Source organism: Trachemys scripta, chromosome 2 (genome assembly GCF_013100865.1).
Source record: "Trachemys scripta elegans isolate TJP31775 chromosome 2, CAS_Tse_1.0, whole genome shotgun sequence".
Taxonomy (NCBI): domain Eukaryota; kingdom Metazoa; phylum Chordata; order Testudines; family Emydidae; genus Trachemys; species Trachemys scripta.
The window spans coordinates 88,214,225-88,225,962 of record NC_048299.1 but is presented as its reverse complement, the minus strand read 5'-3'; the positions used below and the strand labels follow the sequence as shown (position 1 = coordinate 88,225,962).

General features: G+C 41.5%; 1 long non-coding RNA gene across 1 annotated transcript; it reads right to left on the bottom strand.

Annotated features, from left to right (window-relative positions):
* Positions 1-2,029: 2,029 nt before the first annotated feature.
* On the bottom strand, positions 2,030-6,839 carry LOC117872582. The gene is made up of 4 exons (XR_004644522.1): positions 6,553-6,839; positions 5,074-5,140; positions 4,465-4,678; positions 2,030-2,492 (listed from the first exon to the last, which is right to left on the bottom strand). It is a non-coding gene; the product is annotated as an uncharacterized LOC117872582 (long non-coding RNA).
* Positions 6,840-11,738: the final 4,899 nt, after the last annotated feature.

Below are 11,738 nucleotides of genomic sequence, written 5' to 3'. Positions count from 1 at the left end.
ATTCAAAAGTGGTGTGGCCATGATGTGCTAATGCAGAATGCAAACCAGAATTGACAGTAGAAGTTATTTCTGCAGAAAGCTTATGGGAAGTGCATTAGACCCACTATTTTTATTCTATTGTGAGCAATTACATTTGCTTTGGAAGGAAAGAGCTCTGTAAATGCACTGACTTTCTGTAGAGTACTTTTACCCTATGGTTAAATCTTAAGCATTTCCTCAGTGATGTGACAAAAATATTTATGTTCTTATGCTTTGAAAACCAGCCAGGAACTATTATTATTTAATGCTTATATTGCAGTAGGGTCTCTGCAGGTCATGCCCCATTGTGCTAGGCACTGTATGCACACAGAATTTGTCATTTTAATGCTGCCTTGTTTGTATCTAGTTAATACAAGTTATTGTAATACGTGGAGTGATATGGTCCTTCAGCTAGTATCTCTTCTTGTTATAAATAATTTGCTTCCAGGCTGTTGACAATCTGTGACCACACCCCACCTAAGTGATTCTTGTGTGTAAGATAAGATGGATGATAAAGAAACAGCAGTAATTATCATTTCTTATCTAGCCACACTTTTAAAAATGTGGCATCAGTCATTATTATTTGAGTGCTCACAGTTTGCTTGGCACTGCTTTTAAAAAAGTATACAGAGGAAGATATGGGCGCTGATTATCTTCTCACAAGAGTTTTACAGCTATGTAACTTCATTGACCTCAGTGGAATTACTCCTAGTTTACATCAGTGTAAATGCAAAAGGAGAGTCAAGCCTACTGTCTGTCCCTGAAGGCTAGAGATCAAATCCAGACACTAACTACCCTGGCTGATCAGAAGAATCATATAGGAACCCTGCCGGTTTTTGCACACACAGACCCAAGCTCCACAGACACTTAAAATGCAGGAGCCAGGTCCTCAGCTTGTGGAAACTGGCATAGCTCTATTGAATTCAAGCTCCGTTGGAGCCATTGATCACTACCCGTTGAGCCCGACGATCTAGCCAGCTTTCTATCCACCTTACAGTCCATTCATCCAGCCCATACTTCTTTAACTTGGCGGCAAGAATACTGTGGGAGACCATATCAAAAGCTTTGCTAAAGTCAAGGAATAACACATCCACTGCTTTCCCCTCATCCACAGAGCCAGTTATCTCATCATAGAAGGCAATTAGGTTAGTCAGGCACGACTTCCCCTTGGTGAATCCATGCTGACTGTTCCTGATCACTTTCCTCTCTGTATATTGGGGAGCCTACATCATTAAGGAAAGGAAAGATGGATTCTAAGAATGATGGTGGCATAATCCTCTATCAAGGCATTTAGAAGGGAATTCTTCTGTCCTGGGATCCCTTTATGCCTGCTAAGTGAGACCAGGAGTACCCCCTCATAGGGCATATCGCCACTGCAGGAAGACCTCCAAATGAGATCAGAGCACAGGGGTACTAAAAAGGGCTGGATTTGTATGCTGTAAACTGGAGAAGGAGAGGCTGAGAAGGTTTCTGGGTGCCATTGCAGCCAGGATACAAGTGAGGGCAACTATAGGGATACCGTAGCCTATATCAGGGGTCAAAGTTGATTCCCAGCAGCTATACTGAATAGAGGAAGCACAAGGTCTCTGTCCCTTTGTCAGCTCTAGCACCAGCGCAGGGAGAATTAGGGATTTCTGACTACAAGAGAAATCGCCTCTGTTCTACTTCAGATAATTGATTTTTCAATAAAAAAATCATAGATTAATAAAAAAAGAGATCACACTTAGAAAAGTGAAAGGCTACCAGGACCTGAGCAGTCAAAATTCAATCAGCTATTACAAAAATAAAGAGGGAGCACTTCTCTGCCTCTGGTTCTAGGGCTTTAGGAATGCATGAGCAGAATTTTTCTACTGCCTAAACCCAGAGCTTTTTTCATCATGGTATGAAATCAACAGCATTTAATAGAAAAGAGGGGGGAAAGGGATGAATCCTGCAGCAGAAATTTCAGACGCTCAACACACAAAATAGAATGAGGATTTCTAGACTTTAATGAGCTGAAAGCAATTGAAAATATCATTTGTGATGGGCAAATATCATTCTGTGAAATCTTCTGTGTGGTTTACTTTTAATAAGGCTTCATAAACACTGTCTGACAAAGGTGATAGAGGATTATTCAAATGAATCATCATGAGTTATTTCAGGATAGTTTACACAGTCTGGCAGTCTACATCACGCTGTTCCGCTTTTCTGTTTTTAGTATAACTAGAGATGGGCCCAGACTGTAAGATTCACATCTGAAATTTCTTAGAGTTTGAAGTTCTTCAGATATAGTTCGTCTAGTAATCGAGATAAGGGCCAGTTGCAGTATTTGGATCTACATACAAACTTTTTCAAACTCCAGGTGTGTTCAGCTTTAGGATGTTGGATCAGGCCCATTTTTAAATGTGACAAATTGTAAACACAAGTAGTCATAGTATAAAAATTGTGAAGAAAAACAGGGAAACTTAGATGATTGCATCTTGATGTTAGGCTTCCTAAGAAAAAAAAACAGTGAAAGAAGAAACATATTATGGTGATTGGAGTTACCTTGGAAGAAGTTCCTGGAACAAAGAAACTGTTAGCAGTAGAACGCCATTCATGTTTTCTAAATAGAGTATAACTATATATGCTTAAAGAGTGCAGGCCATAGTTAAATATATCTAACTTGTTTAAATTCAGTAAAAAAATTTCTATTGAGCCAAGCACACTTAACCCATTACCTGCTCTGTCTTACATTTATACGTGGATCCAGAGCCCAGTTTTAACCCCCCGTCAAATTTGACAGCTGTTCATTTGCAGGATCTTGGTTGAGCCTGTGGTGTTTGTAGTTATGATTCTGTTTTCTGTGTAGGGCACTTTTAAATGTAAGAAATCAGTCTGCCCACCAGGGGGCAGGGCTATGCGGAAAGTGGAGATGGGAATATCATACAGAATGAGTAGCACACATTCTTTCCTTTCCCAATACAATTTTATACTTTTTTCTTTACGTGTTATTGTACATGAAAGAGAGAATCTAGAAGTCAGTGGAGCTATGACAATTTACACCAGGAGAAGAGCTGGTCCAAAAGCATTTTCTGTTCCATTTACTCCATTAAAATGGCATATCAGACTGCTTATTTACAATCAGAAGCTGTTTTTGTATGGCACGGGGATTCTAAAGTAACTCCTGGGTAACACAAATTGTACAGGATGCCTGTTTTCCACATGCTTGTATATCTAATTCTGGAAATATATGTTCAGATTTGGGAAAAATTAATTATGGGAGATAACCTATGAGTCAGTATATATAATCAATCAGCTGAAAGATTCTGGAATATTTGAAGGGTTTCTATATATAGCTCACTAAAGATGACGTAATTAGGTAGGTTAACACAATATAGCTGTGGAACTCCTCCTCTTACATAATTATATTGTTCAGGGACCTATTATAAAAGTTAGCATTTCCTGTTAGGCTTGCATTCAAAAGATTTAAAAGCCATTTCAAATAAACACAAAAATGCTTTAATCTTGATTTGATTCCATGATTTAATTTCACTGAAGGTGTGCGCTTAATAGTGCATATGTCAAGGCTTATTGTTTTCATATCTGCAAACCAGAGAACAAGTCTAAATTCATGAAATTATTGAATTTCCAGTTAAAAGGGGAGAAAAATTCTAAAATTCTAGTTCCTGATCTTAGTCCAGGTGTCACAGCTTGTTAGGTTATTCAGCCACCCACATAAGCACAGACTTAGTTTCCATAGTATTTTGTCCTTTGTCGAAGGCTCATACAGGGTTGGTTTTTTTGGAAACCAGTGACTGCAAGCCTTTAATGAGAATTTGCCAATTAACAACTGATGGAAATTAGAGATCTCTCAAAGCAGGAAGGCAAAGCAGCAATGAAAGATGGTTTCTTCAGCGAGTTATTTGCCCCTTACAGAATGACTTACTGTTGCCACATGAGACTGGATTGTTTCTGGGTGTTATACAGCATGTGTAATGTTTTGTTCTAAAGGACTGCTTGCTTTATTCAACTTCCTGCTACAAGCCTAGCTCTTCCCCTCCTGCAGAGAAACCTGTGGGAGGGTGGCAAGGACCCTGGAAACCCCATCTGGTTGGTCTGAAGAAGTTTCCTGAAATTGTTGCCTTGGATAGGAGGGGCCCTATAGAGGTAGGGTGGGTTGGGGATATGACCTCCCGATCCTATGATTCCTGGGACTCTGTGAGATGAAGATCCCCCAGATTCATGGAAGCAACCGGAACTATCTCTTCATGCCGCTGCTGTGGCTTCCTGTCTGATAGCAACTGCTGTAACAGGAACCCTGGGGCATATCCTCAGCGGGTGTACTTTGTCACAGTTCCATGGAGCTAAGACTGTGGGTGCACCAACTGAGCATTTGGCCCCATGCTTCCCTCAGTTGAGCTATCTATGGCTGCGCAGTAGCAGCTGAGGGAACTCCATAGGTGACAATACTGATTATAGCATTACCTTCTCCCACTGCAGGAACAACCCTGGACGATAATCCAGAAAACAACAGGCCCTTGGCTTCATTCCTGTCCCCACCCGTGAAATCAGCAGAACCTGATTCACTTGGAGTGTCTTCTGCAGAGTCCCCAGCAGATGGAGTCAATGGCATAGAGGTGGCACTCCTCCTTCTCTGTCCTCAGGGTTGTTCTACCCAGCTTGAATCTTCTCCATGGCCCTAAGCAATAGGGATGACTTGGGCCAAAAAAAATATTTTTTTTTCAAACCAAACAAGTGGTGTTCAATTTCATTCTATCCCATGACATGCCCCATCTGTTTTGATAGCTTCTCAGCTTGGGTCTAGTCAAGTTATTGTTTCATTTCCAGTACTGTATTTGTAACCAATGTATTCAGAAAAATACAGTATATCTAATTGATAAACTATTGGAAAATGGAAAGAGGCTACCCAAATAGATGTGAAATTACTGGAATTTAATCTGCTCATGTTTCTTTGTCCCACAAGATGACTCCATAGGGTAAACATAAGATATTGCCTAGAGAAGGGCTATACAATTTGGCCCTTTGTTAATAAATGCAAAAAACAAACAAACAAACAAAAACCTGTGTTCAAACCTGTATCCTTGAAAACTGACATCTCGTAAGACGAAATTCAGGGTTATAGTTCCCTCAGCCACAGTATCTGTATAGGAAAAGGCATCAAAGTTAGTATCCTGTATAGGGATAGAAAATATTACATCTGCCCAAGGGACTCGGTTATGTTTTTTGTAGGAGCTAATATGGTGCTGTTATTGAAGTAGTTGCTATACATATGCAGTCAAAATAAAATTTTAGGTTTAAATTCCTCCATCACTGCTTGCTTTGGCCTTGTCTACAGTAAGAAAAATCAGGTTTATAATCTCTATCAGTGTAGCCAGGTAACAACAGCGGAGGATGTAGAGTGGACAGGACACGTTATTTTTACCACCAATGTTGGCTAAACCTACTAAAAACCTATTATGGTTAGATGACCTGGAGTTAAAAATCCCTGCACAATAGCATCCGCCATTGGAGCTGCACTAGTGGAAAATTATGAGTCCAAGTACTCAGGGCCGGCTTTAGGAAGTGCAGGGCCCAATTTGAACAGTTTTGACAGGGCCCCGACAGGGATGACGAAAAAAAAAAAAACATGTAAAAAAAACACGTGGGGCTTGTACTCACCGGGCCATGCTCCTAGTCTTTGGAGGCAGGTCCTTCACTCGCTCTGGGTCTTCGGCGGCACTGAAGGACCCGCCGCCAAAGTCCCGGAGCGCCGCCGGGTGAGTAAAAATTAAAAAGGCGCCTCTAGCCAGAGAAGGGATTCTCTGCCACTTGCCCCCCACTCTGGGTGGCCCTGCCACTGGGCGCGGGGCCCGATTCGGGGGAATTGGTGGAATTGGCCTAAAGCCGGCTCTGCAAGTACTGCCAGGCTAGAGATCTACCAAAGCCAAACCCAGATCTGAAGAAGAGTTCCGTGGAAGCTCGAAAGCTTGTCTCTCTTGCCAACAGACACTGGTACAAAAAAAGCTATTATCTCACCCACCTTGTGTATGTTCACCTTTGCCTTAAAACTCTTGCAGCTCCACTTCTCAGTTCTCCAATAAAACATTTTCCATATGCTAAACTTCAGAAATATATTATCTAAAATCAGTCATCTGCAATATGGCTTAACAAAGTGTTCCCTCTAGAGGTTCCTGCTGGGAGAAATGAATAATCCTAGGGCAAGTATCTAATGCTAATGCAGCTATGATGTTACAGCATTCTAGGTGGTGTACATTAGAATCCAATCTACTGATAAACCTCTTCTTCCACTACCCTGCTTCAAATCCTCAGGTATCACTTCAATAGTAAATGGAATTGGGGAAAATAAAATGTACATACTGATCTATAAAAAATACCTAGGGCTGCCATTTAGGGAGGGCGGGGATGGGTGGGGGGATGATATCTGCCCCCCTCCCCTGAGTTTTGAGTCACATTTGGGTGAAGTTTGAAGCTGGAGGGAAGATGCTGCCGCTCCTCCTCCCTCCCCCCGCTGCCCTGTCCTTCTGCCACCTGTAATCACAATGCTGCCCCTACCTCTGCACTGACATGGAGCCGCTGCTGGCCAATCTGCTCCAGATTGGGAGCCTGCCTCCTGATCTGCTGTGCAGCACCAGGCAAGGGCTGATGTCACAGTATCCCCCTTCCCCCACGTAGTCTCTGCTGAACTGGGGTGGCAGGACAGGGAGCCAGGCTTTGTTGCTCCCTCTGGCTCAAGAGTGGGTGCTGCGGCTGCTGCTGTACTAAACAAGCGTTCAGGGTCCTGCGTGCTCGGCTTAAAGAGACAGCGCACTGACACACTCTCTCCCATACACACTCCCCCAACTCTCTTTCTCTCTCATACACACCTCTGTATTATTATTGTTGTTACTGCTTGGTACTTCCTCTCAAAATGCACATATATTCTCTGTAATTTTATTCTTTCAAAGTTCGTTAAGGATTAGAGTGCTGTTCTATTTTTTTGACTGGTCTGTGCATTTCATAATTTTATTTCACTCTTATGCTTAAATTTAATTCTTTGAGTAGTGAGTTCTAAAATGCATAACTTGGCCTAGCTGGCCTAATTATCATTATTACCTTTATTACCATATTGTGCTTTGTCATTATTTAAAGTGGTACAATCAAATAATACTATCTCACTACAATCTAAATTTAGCTTGTACTCACCTTTGCAGTTTCCAAAAAAATATTAGCTAAACACATAACTTTAATCTCTGTGCAGATAAAGGTTGTTTATTTTCAAATTGTATCTGTAAAATAACTTAAAATGTGTACGAAAATAAATGTGGTTCCAAGTCTGATAATAATAGTAATGATGGAGTGAAATGTTAGTGTGTCACATATATGATTGTGATCGGTAAAAATAAACACCAAAACAATTAGAAAAATGAATTCCCGTTCGTAATAAAAGAGAAACTAACTTAATCACATATGTTAAAATTAAGTAAATATGTTTTTAGTGGAGTGAAAAACAATTGACTAAAATAGAGCAGATATGGCAGTAACACAGGGTGTGCTGTGGTTAGAGAAAGTAAGCAGATTTTATTTATTTTTATTTCTCTCTACTAAAGATAGTGTACAAAGCCCTGGTTGGGATGATTTAGTTGGGGTTGGTCCTGCTTTGAGCAGGGGGTTGGACGATGACCTCCTGAGGTCTCTTCCAACCCTAATCTTCTATGATTCTATACAAAATATCAAACTTGTGTTTTCTGATATCTGTGTTAAGCCTCCAAAACTAAAACTTCAAGGTTTGGGATTAGCAATATCTTTCTGTATTATCTCCTGATTGTTCTAAATTTACATATAAATTTAAAATATGGCTTTAATTAGTGCTGGTATATTTTTATTTCTTTATATAGGAATTAGAAATTAACTGACAGGAGAACTGTATCTAAGTTTTCAGGTGCCCAAGTAGCCCCTGGAATCACAATTAAAATTGCCCCTCCCCTCACATACACACACACCAAAATCTGAAATGGTGCCCCGCACATATCGTGTGTAATCCTATTTAATTCAGCTCCTCCTCTTGTAGCTAGTGTAATAACATAGAGATGAGTGACTTTCTGCTAAAAGTGACCAGATCCATGCAGTTTCCTTACCAGTGACACAACAGATGTGTTGTGAAATTTAGATGCTGAAATGCAACTGGGATTTTTTATGTGTTAGTAACATTCTTGTCTTCAGCTAAAATAAGGGATCCAGTAAACGCAAACCTACCGTCTGTATCATATAGTCCTTCACCTGATGCTAATAGTAAATAATGGCTGGCATTTGTATATTGCTTTTCATCCATAGAGCTCAAAACCTTTTACAAAAGTTTGTATCATTAACCCCTATTTTATGGATTGGGGGCATGGGGGTGGAACTGAAGTGCAGACGTTTACACCAAAATTTTGAAAATTAAAGGCCCCATTGATTTCAGTGGGACCAGGATGTTACCCTAAGTGCCTAAATTAGGCATCTAAAGCCATATTTAGGAACCCAAATAAAGGAAGCCTGATTTTTTTCAAAAGATACTAAGCACTGAAACCATTGGGAGCTGCAGGTAATCACCATCTTTGAAATCAGGCCACTTTTATTCAGGTGCCTAATTTCAGGCAGCTAAAGTTTGTCATGAATGACCCGGCAAAGGTTCTATAGTGAGTTAATGAGAAACCTGGGACTAGAACTCAGGCTTCCTACCTGCTAGTGGTGTACTCTGTGCACTAGTCCACACAGCTTCTCTGCTATAGCAGTGGATTTCCCTAGACTTATATTAAAACCTCTCATCTTTATTGGCACAGTGAATGTATATTATCTTCAAGAAGAGAAAAGCATTGCTAAACCACAGTTAAAGATAGTCTTTATGGAACTAATACTCTTAGTGCTAGCAAAACCTCCATAAAGGGCTCAGAACTTCCCTTTTCTTAATTAGGTGCTACCCACTCACTTGTTCAAATGTCTGTGGGTGTGTCTGTTCTGGAGAATTATTCCATTGTGAACTGAAGCAGTGGGGTTGCGCTAGTTCAACATTGGTTCAGTGTGTCCACACTAGCTATCCCATTTCAGGTGCAGTTCTGTCCCACATCCATGCACAGAATTCTAGTCAGACATTGAAGGCACACAACCCTCTGGGTACCTGTCCTTGCTACAGTTCCCTGAAGCAGTGGCTGGTGGGAGATTTGGAAACGCCTTTGGGGAGCCCAAAGGAATTGTGGGAGGAGCCATCAAGCTCCCTAGGTTGCACAGCATATTCTCAGCATGGAGGCCAGGTTGAATGCCCAGAGTTCAGTCTTTGCTCAGTGACCTTTTTCTGGAAGATCCTGAAAAGTAATCACTGAACACTCCATGTGGTTGAGGAGGAACGCTGGAAGGTGATGTGGCAATACATGTGGAGATTCAGAAACCAAGACTTACAGTTCGTGGAACTTACACTACAGCTCAGTGAGAGAGGCTCCATTCAAACCCCACAGCGTGTTTGGCAATGTGAACTAGTGGAAGCCTAATTTTGCCAGTACTGCTTTTGGGTCTGGACTCTAACCACAGACTAGTATGACAGGATGGTTCCTGGGACTGAAGACAACAAGCCATAGCTGCAGGATTTCCAAATGAGAAAGGACAACTTTCTCTACATCTGTAGGGAGCTGGCTCAACTACAGTAAGTATATATGCTAATTATTGGGAAAAGGGGGCCAATGACGTAGTCTGTGCTGCTAATTATATTTTTTTAAATGGATCAAGGGAGTGTCTAGAAAAAAGGTCATGCATATGTGTTGGCTGCCATCTCGGCTGTCACCCTGCAGATGGAACTGGGAACCACCAAAGATAACAACGTGAGCAGTTGCAGCTTGAGCGAAAGAGCTTGGGAGTGTAACAGGCTCTCGCCTGCTGCAGGTCAGCACAGAGGGGACACATAACACACACTGATCACTGGGTTACACATAAAAAGGAATGACTGTATGGCAGGCATATATCAATCAATATAATATAAAAATATGAATGTAGGTGCAGGAAGGTGTCCTTTGGAAGGCTCAAAGCAAGGAGGAGGTACCTGCTTGTACTGTCATCATGTCTCATCAGCAATGTGGCTACCATCATATCTGCCTGTTATATTCTGTGTGATTATTTTTTTGTGTGAAAGCCAAGGTAAGACATTTAATAGACTGTGAAATTAGGCCATAGGTAGTGCTAATTAACCAATTGCAGACAGATGAGCACTGCAACCCGACCCTGTTCATACTCCACATGCCAGGTGTTTGAACCTGATCGAACAGTTTGTGTACTCAGTTTGCTAGTGATGGGAGATGAAGGAGAGGCCTGGAGCAGGCAGATTGGAATGTTCTCATTTGCTGTTATGTTGTTATTACTTAGAATTGTTCTTTCTCCTGCATTTGACCTTATGTAATAACTGTGCTGCTCTGCATCATTTTGCAATTTTGTTTATTTATGTGATTTTGGGTTAGGAGATTGTTGAATAGCAAAAAAGTCTGATGCTCAGCTTAATATGGTGGTGTTTTTTCAAGGTTAATTAAATTCTAGTCGGTCAAATCATAGCAAAGAGATAAAGGCTGACAACCAACTTTAACACAGAATATGCAGCCAGCTGCTTAAAGTAACCAATCAACAACAACTACAAAAGAAAACCATACATGAAACAAAACATTTTTTTCAAAGGAGCTATGAGGCAAATATAGAATGGCAGTATCTCTTGTGATTTTTTTTTCCTGGTTATATGCCAAGATAGGATGCCATGAGAATGAATGGTAGAGAACAGGTGAGAATAGACTGTCCTGTCTCATGGCACAAAATTGAGGAGCTGCTACATTTTGGTCCTTGTCTTGTGCCCTAGTTCTCTTGTCATGCTGATTTCCATTGTGACTTGTCTATCCTCTTTCCTATGTTTGTTTTGGCATTAAAACACTAGGTTGACTTCCTTCTCCTCCTTGATTTGTAAATGCTGGATTTCTACCGGTCAGTGGGAAATCATTTTGGAGTTGGAAAATCCACAGTGGGAGGCATTGTCATGCAGGACTATCACTCTTGGCAATGTGCAGGGCATTGTGGATGGATTTGCAGCTGTGGGACTCCTGGACTTCAGTGGGGCGATAGATGACATGCATATCCTTATTTTGGCACCAGCCCACCATGCCACAGAGTACATCAACAGAAAGGGCTACTTTTCTATGGTTATGCAAGTGCTGGTGGATCACCCGGGATGCTTCACTGATATCAATGTGGGCTGGCCAGGGAAAGTACATGATGCTCGCAGCTTTAAGGACTGTTCAGAAAGCTGTAAGCCAGGACATTCTTTCCTGACTGGTGAATTACCAATGGCAATATGGAAATGCCAATAGTGATCCTGGGTGACCTAGCCTACCCCTTGTTCCTCGGGCGCATGAAGCCATACACTGGCCACCTCAACAGCCCCTACCAGCTCAGCAGATTGAATATACTTTTGATAGAATGAAGGGATGCTGGGGTTGTTTACTCACTAGATTAGATCTCAGTGAGAAAAATATCCCAATGTTTTATAGCTGCCTGTTGTGTCCTACAAAACATCTGTGAGGAAAAGGGGAAAAAGTTGCCGTCCCGGGTGGAAGTGGAGCAGCTGCCTGCTGACTTTGAACAGCCAGACACCAGAACCATTAGAAGAGCTCAATGCAGAACAATGCTGCTGAGGGAGACCTTGAAAAAGCACTTTAACGTCGGCCATAGTAATGTGGTGTGGTGGACTGTGCTCTGTG